The sequence below is a fragment of the Pyxicephalus adspersus genome, chromosome 12 (assembly GCF_032062135.1).
Source record: "Pyxicephalus adspersus chromosome 12, UCB_Pads_2.0, whole genome shotgun sequence".
Lineage (NCBI taxonomy): Eukaryota > Metazoa > Chordata > Amphibia > Anura > Pyxicephalidae > Pyxicephalus > Pyxicephalus adspersus.
The window spans coordinates 10,726,473-10,735,197 of record NC_092869.1 but is presented as its reverse complement, the minus strand read 5'-3'; the positions used below and the strand labels follow the sequence as shown (position 1 = coordinate 10,735,197).

General features: G+C 40.1%; 1 long non-coding RNA gene across 1 annotated transcript in view; it reads left to right on the top strand.

Annotated features, from left to right (window-relative positions):
• Positions 1–976: 976 nt before the first annotated feature.
• LOC140341658 (uncharacterized) overlaps positions 977–8,725 on the top strand; it is a 48,774-nt gene continuing 41,025 nt past the window's right edge. Inside the window, exons 1-2 of the long non-coding RNA XR_011922926.1 lie at positions 977–1,171; positions 3,349–3,490. This is a non-coding gene — a long non-coding RNA (uncharacterized lncRNA). The remainder of the gene's footprint in view (positions 1,172–3,348; positions 3,491–8,725) is intronic.

Genomic DNA, 8,725 nt, shown 5'->3' with positions numbered 1-8,725 from the left:
CCTGAATCATCTGTGAAGCCACGCCCCATTCCACATGTTTCCAAAAGTGCCCGCCCCCCTCTGTGGGGCGCAGGGCATTCTGTGAAATGTAGTCTTCAAGTCATTAGCGCAAAACGCCTCTGTCCGCAGGGCGCAGGGGTGGGTGACTTTTCTTTAGACCAAAATGATAAAAGAAGAATGATAACCAGCTAATTACAAAACAGCAAACATCTATAATTACAGGAAATATCAGGGATATCCATCAATTTAAAGTGAAAGAGACCCTAGAAAGGTAAATGTTCATATTCCTCTACATTAATGAAGCAATTACTCAAGCAAAGCTGTATTCATCACTGACAATAACACCTGCCAGCTCAGGGGCCATTCTCCAGTAGGGTGACAACACCACAGGCCCAGTGCGGCGTTGTCACTTCCAGCTGTAGGTGAGGTGCATGCAGCTACTGAGGCCACAGGGGGCGCTCTGGGCAGAGGTGGGCACAGGGAGGTGCAAGGTGTGCCAAGAGCCCCGGACCCTCCTCAGCCAATGGGGCTACCGCACTCAAGTCAGTTCCCATTGTTGGCCCTGAGCACCCCAACTTCTGAAAAATCAAAATGCCCTAAATCTGTGGTCACATGACATTCCCACCCTTCTGGAACATTCCGTCCTCCCCTACGGGGCACAGACACCCAATATCCAGAACCAGAGTACCCTCAGGTATGCAAAACATGGCAATGTGGTAGAATGGTGGTCACGGGGCCGTACCCCTTACCCTGCACCCGGTGTCAGCCTCCAGGCCAGCCTTTCCTTACCTTTTAACATGGGGGACCCCTGATATAACTTTCAGGTCTTGTGTAAATGTTCGTGAAAGATATTAACTTCCTGGGCGTTTCACTGATGTCTGGATTTCTGTACCAAAAGCAGTACACTGTTTTTCATGAAATTTTTCTTTATATTGTAGACCTGTAACTTACCGAAATATGTCCAAACAAAGGTTTTGTAGATATCCTGAATATATTAAAGTTTGAAACACCCAATCATGTAAAAAAAACCATCAACAGGAATCCTCAAGGGATATGTACGAGAACGCCCAGGGAAGGAGAAGATGAGGATCCGACCAAGAAGACGGGCATCCGATGCTGGAGAACTCTGCCGGAGGACGGGATCCGATGGAGGATGCCAGCGGAACACCAGGTAAGCAACGCTTGATTTTATTTTTAGCTACCCTGAGCATAGTTCAGGGTAAACACTTTCAGCATTGTTTTTACCCCGAACTAGGCTGGGGGTAACTGCCCAGGAGGTTAAAATTACATGGGCGTACAGATGCAGTTTTAATGTTGGCTGTTATTCCTAATTCCTCCACTAGGTGATGCAGTGTAAAGTTTCAAACACAATGAATACATGTGTAATTTTTACCCACTGAAAACCAACACAGAAATACCTAGTGGACAAAATTAGAATGACAGGGAAACCAAAAAAAAACAATAGAGAACAGGCGCCTCTTTGCTGCAGGAGGGACTTTTTATGTGCATCAGCCCAGTCCTCTTAGCGCGGACAGTTTTAAACAAAAATGGGCCCTGGGCAACTATGAAGTGGGGGCCCCAGATGCCCTCAATTGCTGTTTAAAGTGTGATTTGTGTTCCACTTTAATGGCACTTTAGATGCTTACTTACTCACCATAGCACACAGTTCGACAACATGCAGTCATGTGCTGTTCTTTAAAAAATTTATCATGCACTACATTTATAAGTGATGTGGTGCATTGAGAAGTTCATTTATTTTGCCTAAAGCTAGACACATGTCCACACGATATATTTTCCACAATGCAGAGCACAGCCATAGTGTCAATGAAGCCTTGGGGAGCGTTCTCACCCACAGCACTGCTGCGCATTTTGTAACAATTTACTTCTGAAGAAAAATGCAAGACCACAAAAAATACAATACCTGTCCTACAGTACTGCATTGCAGTGTGCTAAAGAAAAACGTTTGTCTGCCTGCATTTTCAATTATTTTAACTGCATTCAAGTCATTGCACGCATTTAAAAAACATACTGTAAATGCATTCTAGGTCCCAGTGGGTTGGGATGCATTTTCATAGTACATTTTAGAATGAGAACTGTTCAATACCCATTTTATATGTAATTGACAAATCTCATGTTAAAAAAGCAGCACAATGTAATACAGCACAGTGTATGCCAATCCCAGTGTAATCCTTATCATTACACCTTATATATAGCCTTCATTCTCTCTGTACACCCCTCAGCCTTCCTTTTAACTTTGATTCTCCACCTCTTTACATTACCAATATTTAGGCACCATATAAAACACTTAGGGCCCAACTTTGGGCTTGTGATATTTGCCAACTCTTAACTCCCTCCTTCCTTGGCGTAATACAGGTAATCCTTGGGCTACATACGAGATAGGGACTGTAAGTTCGTTCTTAAGTTGAATTTGTATGTAAGTTAGAACGGGTACATTATTTTATTAAATGGCAATTGGGACAGATGTTTGTCCCAACATATTATTAGGAAACATGGTGTCAGTTACTTTATAAAATCCTCACTGTAAGTTAATCACAAACAAAGCAAAAAAAAAATCTTTAAGGAGTCTAGACATTCATTAACTTCTGGAGCAAGCTGTGCTTTGATATGCAAAAAGAAACAACTGCAGAGTTTGTCTTGCTTATTAAAGAGTTGCAAGATGCTACAGATCACCTCAGCTGTGTTTAGCAAAATATTTCTTCTGCAAGTCATGCAAACTACCCTCTCCCCCCTCCGCCCTTCAAGCCTCCTTCTGCACACAGCAAGCAGGGAAGCCCCGTTCGTTTCTAGGAGGCGTCCGTATGTCGGATGTCCTTAACCCGGGGACTACCTGCAGTGCAGCTTTAAAAATTGTATACTTTTTTTCTTTTCTAGATTTCCTTGGTCAGGTCCAAACACAACACAGGGCCCTTTAACCCATCTGTTCCTCTGGTGGAGGGCAGATAATAAAGTCTGCAGTAAGGATGCGGTGCTCTCTTTGGAATCCCCCTAAGTCAAGGGTGGGGTGGGGGGTATTTGAGTGTTGATGCCCTGGGTGTACAAAGAGTGGGTTGGATATTGCTGGGTGTCATTTAACTTAGAAGAAGAGCAGTGACACTACTCTGGATCTGGATCTGGATCAGATGAGATTAGCTGTTTTTTTTTTTTTTTCTTACAAGGGACTTTGAGTTTTGTCCAGACTGGAGTCTAAAAGTTCCTTTCAACATTTCACTTTTAAAGCAGAACTATAGTTCCACAATGAAAAATTGAGAATAGGCAGTTTTATTGCAGAAGTGAAAGTTGTCTATACTACAATAAAACCTGACTATTTGCTATGGTTTTATTTTAAAGTGTTCTGTAAAGCCAGGATATGCTGTGAATCTGAATGAACCCTCGTAGTAGTTACAGCATCTCTGCCTGGCCAATCAATATGGCTTCAGTTCGGGAACCTGGAAAACAAACTGGGTAAAGATGGCGGTGCTCATGCCAACAGGTGATTATTTATATAAAAAAATTATGAATGTTTAAGTTTAGTTCCACTTTAAACCGTAGAACAAGCCCTTAGCATAATCCTTACACCTAAAAAAAATTTCTGATGGTTTTAAGCCATTTTAAAATTATGTTTTAAATCTTTTTTTACATACTGTATACAATATAACCTTTGTTTAGAAATAAACATACTTAAGAAAGAGCACAGTACAGAAGTACTCCTTTTAGTGACGCTTTTTTTTTAATGAACGCTTGGACAGAGCTGTATGATAAGGGAGAAGTTACTCCTCTGACATATTTACATATGTATGCGTTTCTCAATTCCACCTAGATCTGTTGACCTTTATAATTAGCAGACCTTTTACAACAGGTTCTATTTCTGTGCAACATGTCGAAGTTGTACAGTCCCATAAGTAATAAAGGTAAACATGGTGATTCCGTCTTAGTAACACACCTGGTTAGATACTCCCCCTCCTCTTCTTTGGCACTACAAGTGAGAAAGCTGGTAGTGTGGGGTATACGAGGGGGTGCTGAGAAGTTCCTGGCTTTGCCCCCTTCCAGATGAAATAGAAAAATGAGTGTGAGGGCATATGACAGCCTAATATCTTAGTATGTAACTGTGCAAATATCAGGTCTTTGTGATTCTTAAAACTGTTATTACTTTTAGTGAGAAGCTGTGACGGCAGAGGCACAAGCAAGTTTCACGTCATTGGAGTTACGGGCCGTCATGAAGTTTTTGTATCTCCAGGGAAAGGAAGGACACTTCTCCTCCTGTGTTTGTGACATCTCAGTGTGAATGTCCTTTGCTGACGTTTGCTGGGAAAATCATGACGGCTCATAACTCCAAAAAAAACTTGCTTGTGCCTCTGCCATCACACTTGAAAATAGATAAATTATAGGAATCCTAAATCAGAGATGATACAACCAAAAAAGACATCAGAAGGGGGATCTTCAGCCCAGCATCAGGATCACTAAGAGACTTCATGCTGATCTCTATAAATTTGCCCATATGTTAGTAGGGACAGCAATATATTGCTTACTCCTTTAGATTATTTACATTTTTGGCAGTAAAATGTTTTGTTTTGTTTTGTTCCTTTATTGATGTATTGTATAAAGAGAGATACTTCATATTTATACTACATCTGTGATAAGTAGCTCTTAAGCTTAGTGTCCTGATTGTATCTGAGTATCTGGTTACTCTAAAGCTATATACACAGATTTAAATTTCTGTTGCTGTAATCGATCATTTTTGATTATTTACGGTGATTGTAGAACAAACAAGCAATGGTCAGTACTGTGGAATAATAAAGGGGAGGTACCCATGGTATCCTCCGCCATTGGAAATGACAGTCATTTTCCATGGTCACTTGTTTAGTGATCCACCCGGCTAATTGCCATTAATAGGAGATCACTGTACACATGGTAGATATTCACCCCTCGACTGTCACAACCATTCATCTTGGGGAACAATTATCTAGCACAGTGTTTTTTAACATGGTTGAACCATTGAAATAACTTTCAGGTCATAGAGTCCCCCTGCTATAATTACTATATCCACAAATCACAGTATATTAGTGTGGTGGTCAGTGGTCTTTTGGCCACCCTACATATAGCCAAAAGATCAGCCAATGGGGTCAGTTAAACTGGCCAGAGAGGAACAATCTGCTCATTGTTCAATCTCCAGTAGCCACTGGTGGGTCCCACGGAATCCTTGAGAAACTTAAGCTTAAAATAACCAGTCCTGCCAGACAAACTTGGTGATTGCCTCTCTCCAGCTTGTTAACCTCCCAGATAACCATAAGAATTGCATTTGATGTGGCATTGTAAAATGGCATTTCAGTGTTGTGTCATCTCACAAAAATTTGAGGGCAGTGGCAAAAGAAACACCAGCAATAATAACTATATCTGCATCAGCAGCAATTTGTCATGACATACCCGCAAGCTGATTTATCTTATTTAGATGTCTGATATTGTTTACTAAATAGGCATTTACATTCACAGTCATGGCAGGAGGATAATTCTGAGACTGAAACTTTTAAGATTCTCGTCATTGCTTCTAAATATTATTTCTCTTCCTAAACTCCACCAGCACCAGATGTTGCACTTCTTCTATTGTAAGTATATGTAGGACGCATGTTGGCAAATCAGGCCACCAGTTTAGTAGCAAATTGAAAAGTATGGTGTATAAAAATTTCCAATAAAGCTTCTTCTGTGACTTATGATGTATCCAGGAGTATGTATCCACCCCACTGTCAACACCTGCACTTACAGCCAGGAACTTTGTCTGTCTATTATAGCACAGTGGGTCGGTTTTGTAAGCAGAAGTGGTGATGCACTAAAGCAATGACAGCCAAAAGCAGAACCAAACAGCAACACAAAAGCCAAGGTTGAGGTACAAGAAATTTCACTTGCCCTTTTCCCACCTGACAGAGTTTTTTTCATCGCCAAAAGCAAGAGCCAACTGCTGTTGCTTCCTCTCCTTCTTCCTATTACAGATGTAAAATTATTACCTAATGTGCCCAGGTACAAAAGCCCTACAACAAGTTACTGCTGCCTAGCAAACATCAGAAGCAAACTACACAGCAAGTTGGATATTGTCAAAAACACAGCAGCAGTCAAACTTGAAGCAGTTTTCATTTGCACACTCTCTGCGTGGCTTATGCATTAGATTTAGTCATCCAAAATTTCTAAAAATATAGGCAATATTAGAAACAATCTTAGATATAACTAGAACAGTGTCTGCAATAATAGAACAATTTTATTTTCTACGGAATACTATACAATATTCTGCAAAACTTGAACAGTGTTTTCAGTTCACTTTACTTCATACAGAAAGGTGTGAACCCAAGGATGAGTAGTTTATATGGGGAAATGTTCACTAGTGCCATTAATAACATCTTTTTGAAAGTAACACTTGTTTTATTCAGAAGTTCATTTGCACTTTTTTGTACTGTTAAACTTTTTATTATGTTTGTTTCTATTTCATTGTTTAGAACAGAAAACAAGATGCAGATCACCTTTGTGTTAAGACAGAAATGTCTTAGGTGCTCAAGAGCTAGTTGTCTTATTCCTTCTTGTGAAATCTAGCTTTGAGTAATGATTCTTGGCAGAAACAACTGGCATATATTAGTTCAATTGTGTCTGCATGTTAAAAACAAAAGAGAGACTGATGGCTGGTATCTATATGACTGCCAAACCCTGCAAGCTAACTGCGAGGTTGGAAGTTACAAGTACGCCATTCTGCAATATATATATATAGACATAGTACCAATGACATGCCTAGACCAAAGTAAACCGCATTGTTTGACAATGTTTCTATTTGCAAAGTGAAGCTAGAATAGTATCTAAGAGGAAATGCATGTGTGAAATATGCACTAATTCCCTGCTGAAAACATAGCACAACCGTTCTGCTAAATTCTTTAGGGTATGGTGGGGCAGTGGATACAATAGCTGTGCAAATACTATTTATAATTTTTTCTTTAATAAAAACCTGTACCGAGTGAACATGTAGGCTGCTATTATAGACCTTCCTCCTGAAAATACTGCTTGTTGTACTGATCAAATGACATCAATTTTTATTAAAATCACCATATCTGGCATACACATCGTTGTAGGTTCCAACTGAAAGTGTATGTTAGAGCAATAAAAACATAATAATATATCTCTGCATTTTAAGCATATTTTTTTCATGGTTTTTCTCTTTCCAAGTTTTAAGTATAGTAACATACCTGTTGAGCTTTCAAAAATCCAGTGTGCTCATAACTTTCTGTTTTAGCTGATGACAGCTTGCTGCACCCTATTGCCCTGATTTATTAATGTTCTCCAGCCTTGGAGAACTTTAATAAATCAGGGCCACTATCAACTGTTGTCCTACTACATATGCATACATTTGCCCTGATTTCTAAAAGCCTGTTCACACATTCTGTGTAGGGAAATCCCTTGTTGGAAATGTAGTAGTTCTGGGAATGTGCCGAGGCCATGGGGAACTGACTTCCCATTTTGCCCTCACAAAATGTATTAATAGCTGTTGGTTGAACAAGGTTTAAGGTTCAAAAAAGAATGTTGTGAGATGTTCTATAGGGTTGGGGGGAAGGTTAGTGGTAACTTTGGGTCGTCCTCAGAGACAAATTCTATCTGTACCTTACTTATTGCATGCGTGCAAGTCAGTAATTCAGAAAGTAATAAAGCCAGTGGCTATGTTTTTTCAAGAAGGTCAAGAATGGTAAACCCAGGTATGCTTGTGGGGTCTTCTGAAGTATATATAACTCTGAGGTGACTGGTAAAGACTTCATGTTCTGCATTGTATACCAGGGCACTACGTCTATTTTTTACCTAAATTATTAGAATTAGAGCACCTTCAAGTTTAAATAAACCTTATTTGTTCATATGCAGGCATAAGATGAATGAACCCCTCTTTCTGGCTATTTATTTTGTGTCATGGGAGATTACTGAAGCCACTGATAATAAATTGGTATTCCCACAAACCCCTCCAAACACAGTTCCAGAAGATGCAAACTCAAGTTACTATTGGAAGTATAGGACCTGATTTAATAAATCTCTCCAAGGCTGTAGAGAATACATTTCATCAGTGAAGCTGATGAATCTGTTGCAGGTCTGGTGGATCACCCAGCTTCACTGATAAAAGTGTATCATCTCCAGCCTTGGAGAGCTTTAATAAATCAGGCCCATAGTGTCTTTATATTTGTTAAGCTGCTAGAATAAGGGAAACCAGAGTGGAGTAAGTGGGTAGGTACTGCAAGAGTTTATTATTTTTTTAATTTGATACTGTCCCCATTAGTGAGAAAAAATGGCAGCTTTCTTGGTAAACTGTATAGGGAAGATTAAACCCAACCACTATATTAAAAAAACTGCCCAGAGATACACTAGCAAATACGAGGGGGTGCGGAGAAGTTCTTGGCTTTGCCTAGAAAGAAGAGAGCAAGAGTTATGAAATAACACATTTATTCAACATCCCCCCCAACATCCCCCCCCAGGACGGATGCACTTGGTACAGCGTAGTTGCAGCTTTTCTAGACTGTTTAAATAAAAGTCCTTTGGTTGGGCCACAAACCATCCCTCAGCAGCATCTTTGACGTCAGAAATGTCCTCAAAATGTTGCCCCTTCAGGTGTTTCTTCAAATTCGAGAACAGATAATTGTCCAAAGGGGCCAGGTCAGGTGAGTAGGGGGGATGGTGGACCAATTGGAAACCCAGGGTGTTCAATTTAACAGCCACAACA